This window comes from Bubalus kerabau, chromosome 4 (assembly GCF_029407905.1).
Source record: "Bubalus kerabau isolate K-KA32 ecotype Philippines breed swamp buffalo chromosome 4, PCC_UOA_SB_1v2, whole genome shotgun sequence".
Taxonomy (NCBI): domain Eukaryota; kingdom Metazoa; phylum Chordata; class Mammalia; order Artiodactyla; family Bovidae; genus Bubalus; species Bubalus kerabau.
Window position 1 is genome coordinate 137827905 of NC_073627.1, and position 13391 is coordinate 137841295.

Here is a 13391-nt window from a genome sequence, read left to right on the forward strand (position 1 = left end):
GTTTCCTTGCAAAGCCCTGGGACAGCAGTCAGGCAAGTTGCTTCTCCTCTTCTCTTTCCACAGAACTAATTCCTTCCCATCATCTTGGGCTCAAATCCACCTCAGTCAGTCATTCATTCATCCCATAAAATACAGTCTCTCCCTCCAAGGACCCTGCCAGCCTCCTCCCTATTGCCCAACCCTGGGGCCCTGGTTCTTCTCCAAATCATAACGATTACGTGGGCCCTCATTCATCAAATGCCAGCCAATTCATTACGCGTCAGGCTCTGCACTCAGAACTTTGCGTCCATCCCCTGCCTCAGTTCCCATAGCAACCAGTGAGAGGCTAATGGTACACCCTGACTACAGGCGAAAAGCGAGGAAACTTGGCGAGGTTCGGCATCTTCTCCAAGTTCACACAGCCAGTAAGTAGATAAACAAGGGTGAAAACCGAGTTCTGACTCCAAGTCCGTGCCCCAGGCTCGCCACAATGGGCCTCTGGGTCTTCACCCTTCTGCCTTCATCCCATCCCTTGCCGGCTACTGAGAGGACACACGTGGGCCTGGGACTCAGCCTTCTGAGGCATCCTTTGGGGGTCTGCCCAATAAAAGCCCACATTTGAAGTCCACCCTGCACCCCGCCCAGAGAAGCTATGAGTCAGGCTGGAGTGTACGTGAGATGCGAGGGCTGCCTCCCAGCTGCCCTTGGACTCAGGCCAGGGGGCAGCAGGGAAACCCTCAGCAGCATGCAGTCAGGGCTCGCTGCTGGCTAACGAGCTCACGGGGGCTGTTCAGAGAGTTCTGTGTAGGAAAACACACGTACACACACAACGGCCCTCCTGACCTCACCGCCTTGGAATACTTTCCATAACCGCAAGCAGTAGAATTTTTTCCCCCCAGAAGTTCAACTTCAAAAGAGCAGTGAAGATTTGAAACACTAAAACCTATACATATTTTTCTTTTCTAACAGAAGTCTCTTTAGACTTGCATGTTTCACATTTAGCCCAAGAGCCCAGAGGCCGTCAATATATCTGGCCCCTTTTAAAACTCGAAAGTCTGAAGGTTAGCCCTCCCGCCAGAGACCGGAGTTCACCAAATTCTCCAAAAGGCTTCCCTCCAAGGAATTCACAGAACTTTCTGGACTTGTCCTACTCAAAACTCAGCACATCTCCAGGGAGGGTCTGAGCCCTGGGAGTGACTACCACTGGCTTCCAAAGAGGAAAATCAGGGTGCCCTGAGGCCATAACCTGCCCTGCTGTACCTAGTCGGGTGGTGGAAAGAAGGGCTGGTGAATGATCACCAGGGCTGGTCTCCCAGTCTTGTGCTTGAATGACATTTCACATTTTCAGCATCTGTGAATGACTTGCAGATTCCACAGTGTGACAGTCTGGGGCTATTGCCAAGGAGGAAAGATCACCAGTTTCGAAAGTCTAGTTGGGGATTGCATCAGGGAAAGATTCAGGGGGAGGCAAGGCAAGCAGCCCTCTAAGGACGCACCTCACTGCTGAAGGTCGGCACTCAGCTCATCCCCTCCTGTGGAGGGCATGTTTCCAAGAGCCAGATCTTAGTCCAATTCTTCCCCTCCCTTCCTCTAGAAGTTATTTAATTATGCAATTAATTACTTAATGTATCAGACCAAGCCTTCCCACCTGAGAAGTCATCCGTGGAATGGTGTTAGGTGGGAGGACGGAGAGGTAGTGGTCCACCATCATCCCACCAGGACAGACGACTGGTTCATTCTGCATGACTGCTGCTCACTTAGTAAGCCCCTTCCCTCTACAGCTAACAAGTTCCTGCAACTTGCTCTTAAAGGCCTTTATTTATTCAGCTATTTTCTAAATTATTTATTTAATTTTTGGCTGTGCTGGTTTTCACTGCTGCATGGGCGTTTCTCTAGTTGCCGAGAGTGGGGCTACTCTGTAGTTAGGGTGTCCGGGCTTCTCACTACAGTGGCTTCTCTTGTTAAGGAGCATGGGCTCTAGAGAGTGGGGCTTCAGTAATTGCAGCAGGTGGGCTCAGTAGTTGTGGCTCCTGGGCTCTAGAGCACAGGCTCAATAGTTGTGGTGAATGGGCTTAGTTGCTCTGTGGCATGTGGGATCTTCCCAGACCGGGGATCAAACCTGTGTCTCCTGCACTGGCAGGCAGATTCTTTACCACTGAGCCACCAGGGAAGCCCTATGTGGTGTGAGAATTGTGGAAGTAAGAGAAGAACATCACAATTCTGTTTCTTTGGGGCAGATGAATGACTGAGCCAGTCCTCCTCAAACGTGGCTGGCATATCCATCCAGCTGAGCACTGTGCACTCATGTGTTTGGCTCAAAATCTTCCCGTGGCTCCCCGAGGTCTTATACTCCAGGTCAAGAGCCTTCCTGATCAGACCCACCTCATCCCCTCCCTGTCCTTTCTCCAGCCTTGAGCATCCCTTGTTGCCAGGCCAGCATCCCTCTTTTAATGCCAGCATCAAGCTGCTTCCTGCAACCCTTTTTTGCTTTTTCTCTACCAATGAGCATCCTCCTGACCCTTAGAAATAATCTCACTCATTCAATCATTTGAAGAACACCAGCTGAAGGATACCAGTCCCAGGAACTGTGTGAGGTTGACATTAGTCAACCAGATCAGCAAGTCTCTTGCTGTTCCTCATGGCAGAGGGGGAAGATAGTATCCTCTCTTCCATGAAGCCCCTCCTCCCTCACATACCTCATCCACACAGATCTGACTTCTTTCTTCTCTAGCATTTGCTTTCTGAGTCCCTCAGTTTATCCTTGGCTTATATTGACTATCTTGTAGTATTGATCTTTCCACGAGTTTTGCCATCTCATCAGACTGTGAGTCGCTCAAGGACAGACCTGTTTTTCATTCATTCCTGTATTCCCCATGGCAACTAGCACCAGACACAGCACATAGTGGGTCCTCACATATTTTTGTAATAAACTACTAATAATAATCATTTTAAAAAATCCAACTACAGGAATTCAGCTTAACTAAAAATGCTGAGTTCTCAAGCCAGAAGTGTAATAAAGACTCTCTTTATTTTTTGCTTAATGCAAAACAAACATCGAGGCCTGCCTCTCTTCACAGCATAAGCACTTCTTGTGTGACTTACTGATAGACAAGGAGATAGCTGCACTTTTATCCATGTGATCTCTTGCCACCCAAGCTATTTAACACCCTCCCCTCTTCCCTCTAGAAATCTGAGGCTAGTAAATAGTTATTGAATGGAATTAAAAACTGATCTGACCATCAGCACGTGTTCAGTCAGTTTATCCAAATGGGTAACATCTGTAAACAGCATGAAACATGTTGTACTGGAAGAGGCTGGCTACACTGTAATTATCCCCTTTTGATGATCAAATCTGAAATTCACAGCCTAGGAAGTTCCTGGGAACATTCTCAAGCCAGTGATTCCAACTGGGCCAGATGGATGAAAGGGAAGAGGGAAGGCAGTGTGGTGATTTCTGTTGCTCAGCTCTGTGTGATGGAGACCTGCCTGGGTGGAGGGGGTCGGGATGGGAGTGGCACCAGAGCTGAGGTCATGCCGAACCACCAGAGGAGAAAGCTAGCAGTCTGGGCCCTTCTCCTATAAATCAAAAGCTTTGCAACGCTGCTGGAGAATCAAATGCTCTGTTTCATTTTCCAACCTGAAAGCAGTGGAGCAGGTAACAGAGGCTGCTTCCTTGGAGACCAGGCAAGGGCTGCTGACCGCAGGAAGCTGGCACGACACCTGCGCCTGCAATTGGTCCCTCTAAGCCGCGGGAGTGCTGAGGCCACAGATCAAGTAAATCTGTGGACCTGGCCAAACCGCCCAGCACGCTCCCAGGGTGTGTACCTGATGCCTCTTATCCTAGTAACCATCACCATGGTGGCAAAGGAATGACTTCACTGTGTGTATGTGTTAGTCGCTCAGTTGTGTCTGACTCTTTGTGACCTCATGGACTGTAGCCCACCAGGCTCCTCTGTCCATGGGATTCTCCGGGCAAGAATACTGGAGTGGGTAGCTATTCCCTTCTCCAGGGGATCTTCCTAACCCAGGGATGGAACCCTGGTCTTCTGCATTGCAGGCGGATTCTTTACCATTTGAGCCACAGGGGAAGCCCCTTTCTCCACTACTGGACAGCAAACTTCAGGACGGTGAGACTGTCCTTGAATATCAGTAGTGATTGCCAGTACCCAGCATAGAATCTGGTGCTCAGTTAAAATGTACTGAATGAATGAATGAGCAGACAGCCTCCAGCTGCCTTAGCAACAGCCGCATGGAGATGGGGCGGGGGCAGTCCTTGTCACCGACCCCTCCGGCGTGGCTAACTCTAATGGGCCACCTGGTGCCTTTGTCACCACCCTTTACCCTAGTCATATCAGAAGCCCCACCCTACAGAAAAGACCTTCCCAACCAGGGCAGAGAGAGGCTTTCTCCAGCCCAGCTCAAGCCCCTACTTCTTCCATAGAGAATCCTGCCCACAAATCTCTCCCCACAAACCTCTCTCTTTTGAAACAGCTGCACAATTTACCATCCCATCCACACTGTTCAAAGTTGGAGTACAGGACTTCCCTGGTGGTCCAGCGGTTAAGAGTCTAAGGACACCAGTTCAATTCCTGGTCCAGGAAGATCTCACATGCCATGGGGCCACTAAGCCCCTGTGCCACAAGTGCTGAACCTGAGCTCTAGGGCCTCAGTTAGTGAAGCCCAAGCCCCTAGAGCCTGTGCTCTACAACAAGAGAAACCACCGCAATGAGAGGCCTATGCACCACAACGAGAGAACAGGCCCCTTCTTGCCAGAACTAGAAAAAGCCTGCTCAGAGCAACAAAGACTCAGAGCAGCCAAAAATTAATTAATTTTAAAAAAATTTACAGTTGGAGTACATATTACCATTCATTTATTTCATCTAAAACAAATTATAAGGCTACTTAGTCACCGATTTCATCTAATGAGTAAGTAAAACATTACCTATTTCTTTCAACTTACAAACAATTATAATGGTGTTTATGATTTTCAAAGGGTTTTGGGTACAGCACAGCGGCCAGGAGTCAGAGTTCCCAAATCTGCCAGGATGTGCCCAGTTTCAAAGAGTCTGTTCTGTTAACTGCATAAATGCCCTTTTACTTCTTGGATGTGGTGAAAAATAGGTCACCCTCGAACTCCTTCTCTTGTGCCCCTTGTGGTGGCTGGTGAGCCCAGACCATGTCAGGCTCTCAATAAACAGAATCATGGAATGTTAGCACCAGACAGGGTATAAATAATACCTCTTCTTGCCCAAGCTCCCTGTAGGCAGGGAGAGAAAACCCAGGAGAGTGACATGTGATGGTCCAGCTTGACAGTTGGGCAGATGCTGTGGGCTCCCACCGTGGTCCTCTACCCACTTACTGAAGGGTCCAACACAAACTGACCACTTGCTACCATTCCTTCTGCCGTAGAGGGAAGCCGGCCAACTACACAGCAGCCATCTGGGGAAGTAGGGCTATATTTAGCTTGGAGGGACCACCACCTTCTAAACTGCACAGAGATGAAAACAGACCCCCATTTCTTTCCTAAACCACCCAATACAATCTGCTGCGCCTCCTCTCTGATGGGGAGTAGGGGGTTAAATTCCTGTCTGGGAAGTGTTTGGACCTTTCTAGAGTTATTTATGGGCTTCCCTAGTGGCTCTGATGGTAAGGAATCTGCCTGCAGTGCAGGAAACCTGGGTTCGATCCCTGGGTTGAGAAGATCCCTTGGAGTAAGAAATAGCAACCCACTCCAGTATTCCTGCCTGGAGAATCCCATGGACAGAGGAGCCTGGCAGGCTGCAGGCCATGGGGTCACACAGAGTCGAACACACTGTAGTGACTTAGCACACAGAGTTAATTACCCCTTTCCTGGCTTCAGGCTTCCACCCTCAAGAGCCCCCAGATGCTGGGGAGATAAGGCTGCTGCTGAGGGGAAAGCCCTGAAGCATTTGGCAGTTAACTGTGACTAATAAAAACCTGGACTCCTGGAATTTAAAAAACGCACAACAGCCTCCATCCCTGTGGTTAAGAGCAGAAGAAAGAGGTTTTTCAGGTCTCCAGGTCCCTCCAGTAGGAGGTGAGAGTGTGGAGGGGAGGGGTACCGGATGCCCCCACTGTTGGAAGTGAAAATTATCCTCCCAGCTCCATCCTCCTCCTGGCCCCTCCAGTCCTCCTGGGCTGCCTGCTGTCACAAAGGAGAAATTGGGGCTCTAAGGCCACTCAGAGGATGTGTGTGTTAGTCGCTATGTTGTGTCTGGCTCTGCAACCCCGTGAACTGTAGCCCACCAGGCACAGGAGAAGGAAATGGCAACCCACTCCAGTGTTCTTGCCTGGAGAATCCCACGGACAGGGGAGCCTGGTGGGCTGTCATCTATGGGGTAGCACAGAGTTGGACACGACTGAAGTGACTTAGCAGTAGCAGGCTTCTCTGTCCATGGAATTTTCCAGGCAAGAATACTGGAATAAGTAGCCATTCCCTTCTCCAGGGGATCTTCCTGACCCAGGAATCGAACCCAGATCTCTAGCATTGGAGTCAGATTCTTTACCGTCTAAGCCACCAGGAAAGCCCATAGGCCACCCTTAAACCTCACAGCTGGAGGATTTCTAATCAGTTCTGGGAACCTAACTGCTTTGGCAAAAGAGCCTTTCAAAAATGGTAGAGGGCTTCCCTGATGGTCCAGGGGTTGGGAATTTGTCTGCCAATGCAGGAGACATGGGTTTGATCCCTGGTTTGGGACGATCCCACATGTCACAGGGCAACCAAACTCATGCGCCGTAACTACTGAAGCCCGTGCACCCTAGAGCTTGTGCTCTGCAACAGGAGAAGCCACCACAATGGGAAGCCCCCTGTACCACAACTAGAGAAAGCCCACATAAAGCAACGAAGACCCAGAGCAGCCAAAAATAAAAATAAGTTTAAAAAAATGAGTAGAGAAGAAAGTGAGGTGGGGAGGCCGAAGAAAAGGAAAAGACCCGTTATGTTCCCTGACCTAACAGCACCCGGCCCCAGCCACGAGCCTCTCTATGAGCACATGACTTAGCAATGTGCAGACGGGCCACAGCAGGGATGGCTGCTCACAAGGGCATCTGGATTTGTAATCTCGCCTTATCTAATGCTTTTTCCAACTTGTCCACAGCCACAGACAGGAAACAAAGCCTCTCGATTTAAGAGCCTCTGAACTCCTGGGAGGTTTGCTTGGAGCTCTGTTTTATAGGTTTATAAAAGATCTATGCACTTTAAACCAACAGTATTGAACATTTATTATTTGCTCCTGCTTTCCTCTTTTGAAGAAGGTTTTGAGAATTGGCCTGAGACTAATTTTTCTCCCCCCTGTATAAAATGCTGTTTTACAGTGAGGTGTCCAGGGACCCAAGAAGGGTCAGTCCCTCTGGACATACAGTTGCAAGTCTCAGGCTCCAAAGGGGCCAGAACTCAGGGGTCCTGCCTCCCACTCTAGGGTCTAAAACTTTAGACCATAGAAAAGGGGAGGATGGAGATCCTGCTCGGTCAATTTTCTGGAATAAATGAACCCAGGCTGGTGAATCAGCAGTAAGGCAAATCTCTTATAACATTTTACAGTCTGCATGCACTTTTCCAGAAATCATCTGGTTTTCCCCCCTACAGATTGTTTAAACCCCCTTGTAAATGATGAGTGCATGCCGTGCCATTCTGAAGGAGAAACCACTGCCACTCCAGATTACAGACTGTCATAGCTGGAAGGGATCGAAATCAACCAACTCATCTTAAAGAAGGGAGTGGACTTGCTCTGTGCTCTGGCTAAACTCTCCCTGGGAGGGGTCATCCCTCTGAAGAAGCACTTTTTCCCTCCTCTAGAAGGGAATTTATGAAGTGTCGGGGGCCCCTGAGGATGCCCCAGGCAGATGTAGGACTCCACGGAAGCACAGTTAGCTCATAGAGTGAAATTCCATCCTCCAGGCCCCAGGGCATAGTGACTCACACCTCTGGCATCCCAGAGTGGGATGAACTTGGTCTAGACGGATGCCGTTTTCTTCCACTCGCTGCTTGGGGAAATTTCAATGTGCTCTGGAGAAGGCACAAGCCTGTGAGGGTCATCTCTAATGGTCTGTGATCTGTCTTCAACCTCCAGGTGTCTACGAGGGTGAATATGCTAGAACCTGGTCACCCATTCAAAATAAGGGTGAGAAGAGATGGGAGTTTCTCTGTGATCTTCAATAGACTGATCATTTGTGCCTGGGGTCACAAGACACAGAGAAGTCATTAACTTGACTCTTCACTCTTGGCCACTTTTGAATTTATGAGCCCCACCTGGGGGACATCGAGGGGAGGTGGGGCTTTAATTTTCACTGTGATGTAGAACAGTGAGGGTGGAAAGTGTCTGCTTTCAAGGCCAAAGTCATGATGTGCCAGAGGTCGAGAGAGACCATGAGAACACATACTAGCAGACATCCCTTCTTTGCATGTGTGTGTGTGTGTGTGTGTAATAGGCATGACCCCAATTCACACAATGGTCGTGTGTGTGTGTGTGTGTGTGTGTGTGCTCAGTTGAGTCCAACTCTTTGCAACCTTATGGACTATAGCCCCCAGGCCCCTCTGTCCATTGGATTTCCCAGGCAAGAATACTGGAGTAGGTTGCCATTTCCTCCTCCAGGAGATCTTCCTGACCCAGGGATCGAACCCACATCTCCCGGCTTTCCTGCATGGCAAGCAGGTTCTTTGCCACTGAGCCGTGGGGGGAGTTTGACACACAGTGGTGGTTACTGCCAGTAGTCAGCTAGTGTGCACCCCCTGTGCAGGCTGGCTGGGTGCACTTTCAGAGATGCAGATAAACATGGGGTCTTAGAATTTGGTAATCATCTCATCCTGTGTCCTTCCCATGTAGGGATTTGGCTACCATATTCCTTGCAGGAGCTCATCCAGTTCCTGCTTAAACTACTCTGGGGACAAGGAGCTCATCACTCACAGGGCAGCCTGTCTCCTGTGCTTCAGAGTCCTCGGACAGCGTTGAAATGTGTAGCCCCATCACTCAGCCTTAAAGAGTTTTCATATTCAGCTGAAATCTACACCCCAATCCCTCCCCATTCATCTTAGTTTTGGGAGTTAAACCCAATTACAAATGCTCTTCTTCACGGTAGCACTTCAATATTTGAAGAGAACCAATATCTCTTCCATCTTATCTCTTTTCTTGACACAATATCTTCATTTCCTCATGTGATGTGGTTTCCAGACCTGTCTCCACCTGGCTGGTCCTTACTCTGGATGACCTAGTTAAGAGATGGCCCTGGAAATTCACTCCCTTCTTGGTCCAAAAAGCGAAGAGTTTAGGAAAAATGCCCCCTTCCCCTCAACCAAGTGTATCAGTTTACACACACTTTTCTAGCAGCCATACCATTGGCTTATACTGAGCTTTTAGGCAACCAATCACTTTCAGGGATCTTTTAAATACAATCAAAACTTTCAGTCTCTTTTCCTGGCTTTTGCTCTGTAGCTGTTTTTTCCATTTTTTCATCATGAACCTTGACATAGAACCTTATATTCATCCCGAACACATTCCAAGACTTCCCTGATGGTTCAGCGTCTAAGACTCTATGCTCTCAATCCACCCTGCTTATTTAACTTATGTGCAGAGTACATCATGTAAAATGTCTGACTGGATGACTCACAAGCTGGAATCAAGATTGCTGGGAGAAATTTGAACAACCGCAGATAAACAGATGATACCACTCTAATAGCAGAAAGCAAATAGGAACTAAAGAGTCTCTTGATGAGGGTGATAGAGGAGAGTGAAAAGCTGGCTTAAAACTCAACATTCAAAAAGCTAAGATTATGGCATCTTGTCCCATCACTTCATGGCAAATAGGAGGGTAAAAAGTGGAAACAGTGACAAAGTTCATTTTCTTGGGCTGCAAAATCACTGCAGATGGTGATTGCAGCCATGAAATTAAAAGACACTTGCGCCTTGGAAGAAAAGCTATGACACACCTAGACAGTGTATTAAAAAGCAGAGACATCACTTTGCTGACAAAGGTTCATCTAGTCAAAGCTATGATTTTTCCAGTAGTCATGTATGGATGTAAGAGTTGGACCATAAAGAAGGCTGAGTGCCAAAGAACTGATGCTTTCGAATTGCTGCATTGGAGAATACTCTTGAGAGTCCCTTGGTCAGCAAGGAGATCAAGCCAGTCAATCCTAAAGGAAATCAATCCTGAATATTCATTAGAAGGACTGACGCTGAAGCTGAAGCTCCAATACTTTGGCCACATGACGTGAAGAGCCGACTCAGTGGAAAAGACCTTGATGCCAGGAAAGATTGAAGGCAAAAGGAGAAGAGGGCAGCAGAGGATGAGATGGTTAGACAGCATCACCGACTCAATAGACATGAACTTAGTTAGGCAAGCTCTGGGAGACAGTGAAGGTCAGGGAGGCCTGACATGCTGTAGTCCATAGGATCACAAACAGTCAGAAACAACTTAGCAGCTGAACAGCAACAACAGAACTTCCCTGGTCCACACACATCTAACAGGGGACATTTCTCTAGCCAAGAGGAATGATTCCATGACTTCAGCTACTGACACAGCTATTATATGAGGTATTTCGGAGAAACTTGTCACATCCCACAAATATCCCTTGTAGGTAGTCTGGGTGGCTCCCTACCCATCAGGCCAACCCTGCCCATAAGCATAAGCTTAGCCACGAAGTCCTGGATAGAAAAATCTTCTGGCAGCTCTCCGAGGTTCTGGTCAGACACCCTGAAATCTAGGCCCATTCATGATCTACTTTAAGCAGATACCAAAGGGAAGAGGTTACAGGGGACTGCTCATCAACTGAAAATTTTCACAGCATTCCTGGCTAGACAGGAAAGCTCCTAGTCTGGTCCCTGGTAACCAATCTGATTCGTATGACAGCAAGAGGGAGGTCTTCTAGGAAAATGCCAAGTTTAGAGGCTGTGGAAGTCATCTAGCCCTTGAAACCAGATTCCTCCCAGCTAAGCCTCTCTGGGTTACTGTAAACTCACTTGGATTACCTGGAAGATCATTCCAGGCTACTTGCCCTGGAATGATCTTCCAACTTTCCCCAAGGCATGCATCTTGTCTTCTAGCGTTATAAGGGCTTGAGAACAAGGGTCACGTTTACTTACCCCAGACCGTGATGTGTACACAACAGACCCCCAACAAATAAACGTCCAGAATAGAGACATGTGCTAAGATTTCCTATCATGGACTCTCAGCCCTTCCACAACAAGAAAGTTCTCTCTAAAATATGTTTCCCCTGGTCATTTCTCTGCCTTTTCCAGACAACGAAGGTTTTAATTTCTCTGTGACCCATCTTATTTCCCCTTTATTTTAAAAAATATTTATTTATTTGGCTGAGTCTATCTTTGATCTTCATCGCAGCATGCAGGATCCTTAGTTGTGGCACGTGAACTCTCAGTTGTGACATATGGGATGTAGTTCCCTGACCAAGGATTGAACCCAGGCCTCCTGCATTGGGAGCATACAGTATTAGCCACTGGACCACCAGGGAAATCCTTTATTTCCCCTTTAAAGGCTAAGCATTAGAATTGGACCCTAGAGGTAATTTCATAAACACTTTTCTGTTGAAGTGCCCTTCACAGAGTTCTTTTTCAGAACTTTTTTGATTTTTCCCTAGTGGCAGATGGGTGTTCTCATTTTTCCAGTCCAAAACCCACTGGCATTTTGGCCTATCCACTTTTGATTCATGCTAGCAGTGACTTTCTCATGCCTGGAAGTCTAGATCTTCACTTGACAATCCAAGTGGATTATCCCAAGGTTGTAGGATGAACAAAAGCCCATTAAAGATGTCACACATTTGACCTTGAATCAAGGCCAGCAGTTTGCTGAAGTGATTGTTTCAAGCAGAAGCCTGAAGAAATCTCTATCTATGATCTGTTGGCCACTTCAGAACTTTTGTAATGGAATGGTCAACTCATTAGAAAGAAACATTTCAGTCATTGATGATAGATATGGGCTAATACTTATTTGTAGTTGATTAATATTGGGATTCCAAAATTCGGAGATCCCTGATTTAACTTGATCATTAGAATTATAATATTGCTAAATCCAATTACTACCAAAAAAAAACAAAAAATGCTGTGGACCCCCCCTCAAAAAAATGTCACACATAAATTCATAGTCCTATTAGGCAAGGCAATACTATGAAGGAATGATTTGCTTCTGTGCATTTCTCATTGCTATTTAGCTTGATATTTTATCCTAGGATCTTCTTCACCTGCCTTCCCAGGTGGCTCAGTGGTGAAGAATCTGCCTGTCAAGTAGGAGACAGTTTCAATCCCCTGGAGAAGGAAATGGAACTCACTCCAGTATCCATGCCTGGGAAATCCCATGGACAGAGGAGCCTCATGGTCTACAGTCCATGGGGTCGCAAAAGAGTCAGACACAACTCAGTGACTAAACAACAATGACGAATTCTTCACTTAAGTGGATAATGTTGGTTTTAATTCCTGAGAAGAAAATTCTAGGTACATAGCATTATTTTTATTGGATACAATGGTAAACTAGATGGAACCCCTGTCTTTGGGAGCTTCCAATCTCATTGGAAAGATGAGATGCATTATATGAGGGGGTGGCTAATTACTTCATATGAAGTTATATAAAGAGTATGAAAAGTATGAAAAGTATGAAACTGGATTGGATAAGCCCACCTTCCAAATTATAACCTTCATGATAAAGCAAGATTATCAGGAACCAAAACACTAGATACACAACATCAGCTCTGTAACCATCTCTTCTGGTTATTCCAAATAAAACATCAGCATTTGAAGACTGTCAACCAGAAGTGGTCTCAAAGCTGCCGGCTGAGAGAAGGCTGGAAATCCTTTTCCACACTGTCATGCAGGTTTGGACCAGTTCCCAGCATCTCAGTGCACTCTCAGAGCATATGAGAAAGAGTGGGGCAGAGTGAGTCATGGGAGGAAAATGTAAAGACCACAGTCTGGGAAGAACTTCCTCTGAAGCCCAAATAGGGCAATTTCAAGAATCAACTCTCTTCTGCATTAGTCTGAGTCCAGCTGGAAACTACAGCACAGAAAAGGCTCCTTGTCCTGGATTCATGGACGATCCCGTAGTGCCTTGGGGGTGACATCCAGCATGTTCCTTGAGGAAGGAGTCTTGGCTGCCTCTTCCTCCTGCCCTAAGCCCCACATAGAGGAGAGCATTAAATGTTTGTTCATTCTATTCTTTGGCTGGAGCACTTGTAAAAAAGATAAATCTGAAATTTAGCCATAAATATAGAAGAAGGGTCACAAGCCCTTTTGCCATTCCCAAATGTTGACTTGGGCTGGCAGCATCAGAATCCTCTGAGAGAGTTAAAAAAAATAAGCTGTTCTCTTAGTGGAAGACCCTCACTCAGGAGGTCTGATGCATTTTAAAAGTGATTCTGATCCCCAGCTAGTTAGGGGACAACTGTCCTG

At 47.1% G+C, this 13391-nt stretch overlaps 1 protein-coding gene and 1 non-coding gene across 2 annotated transcripts in view; one reads left to right on the forward strand and one right to left on the reverse strand.

Moving 5' to 3' along the window:
* LOXL2 (lysyl oxidase like 2) overlaps positions 1 to 13391 on the reverse strand; it is a 112409-nt gene that overhangs the window by 56167 nt on the left and 42851 nt on the right. The gene's annotated exons all lie outside the window — the stretch shown is intronic.
* Positions 11771 to 11906, forward strand: LOC129651935 (small nucleolar RNA SNORA2/SNORA34 family). The gene has a single exon (XR_008714427.1). It is a non-coding gene; the product is annotated as a small nucleolar RNA SNORA2/SNORA34 family (small nucleolar RNA).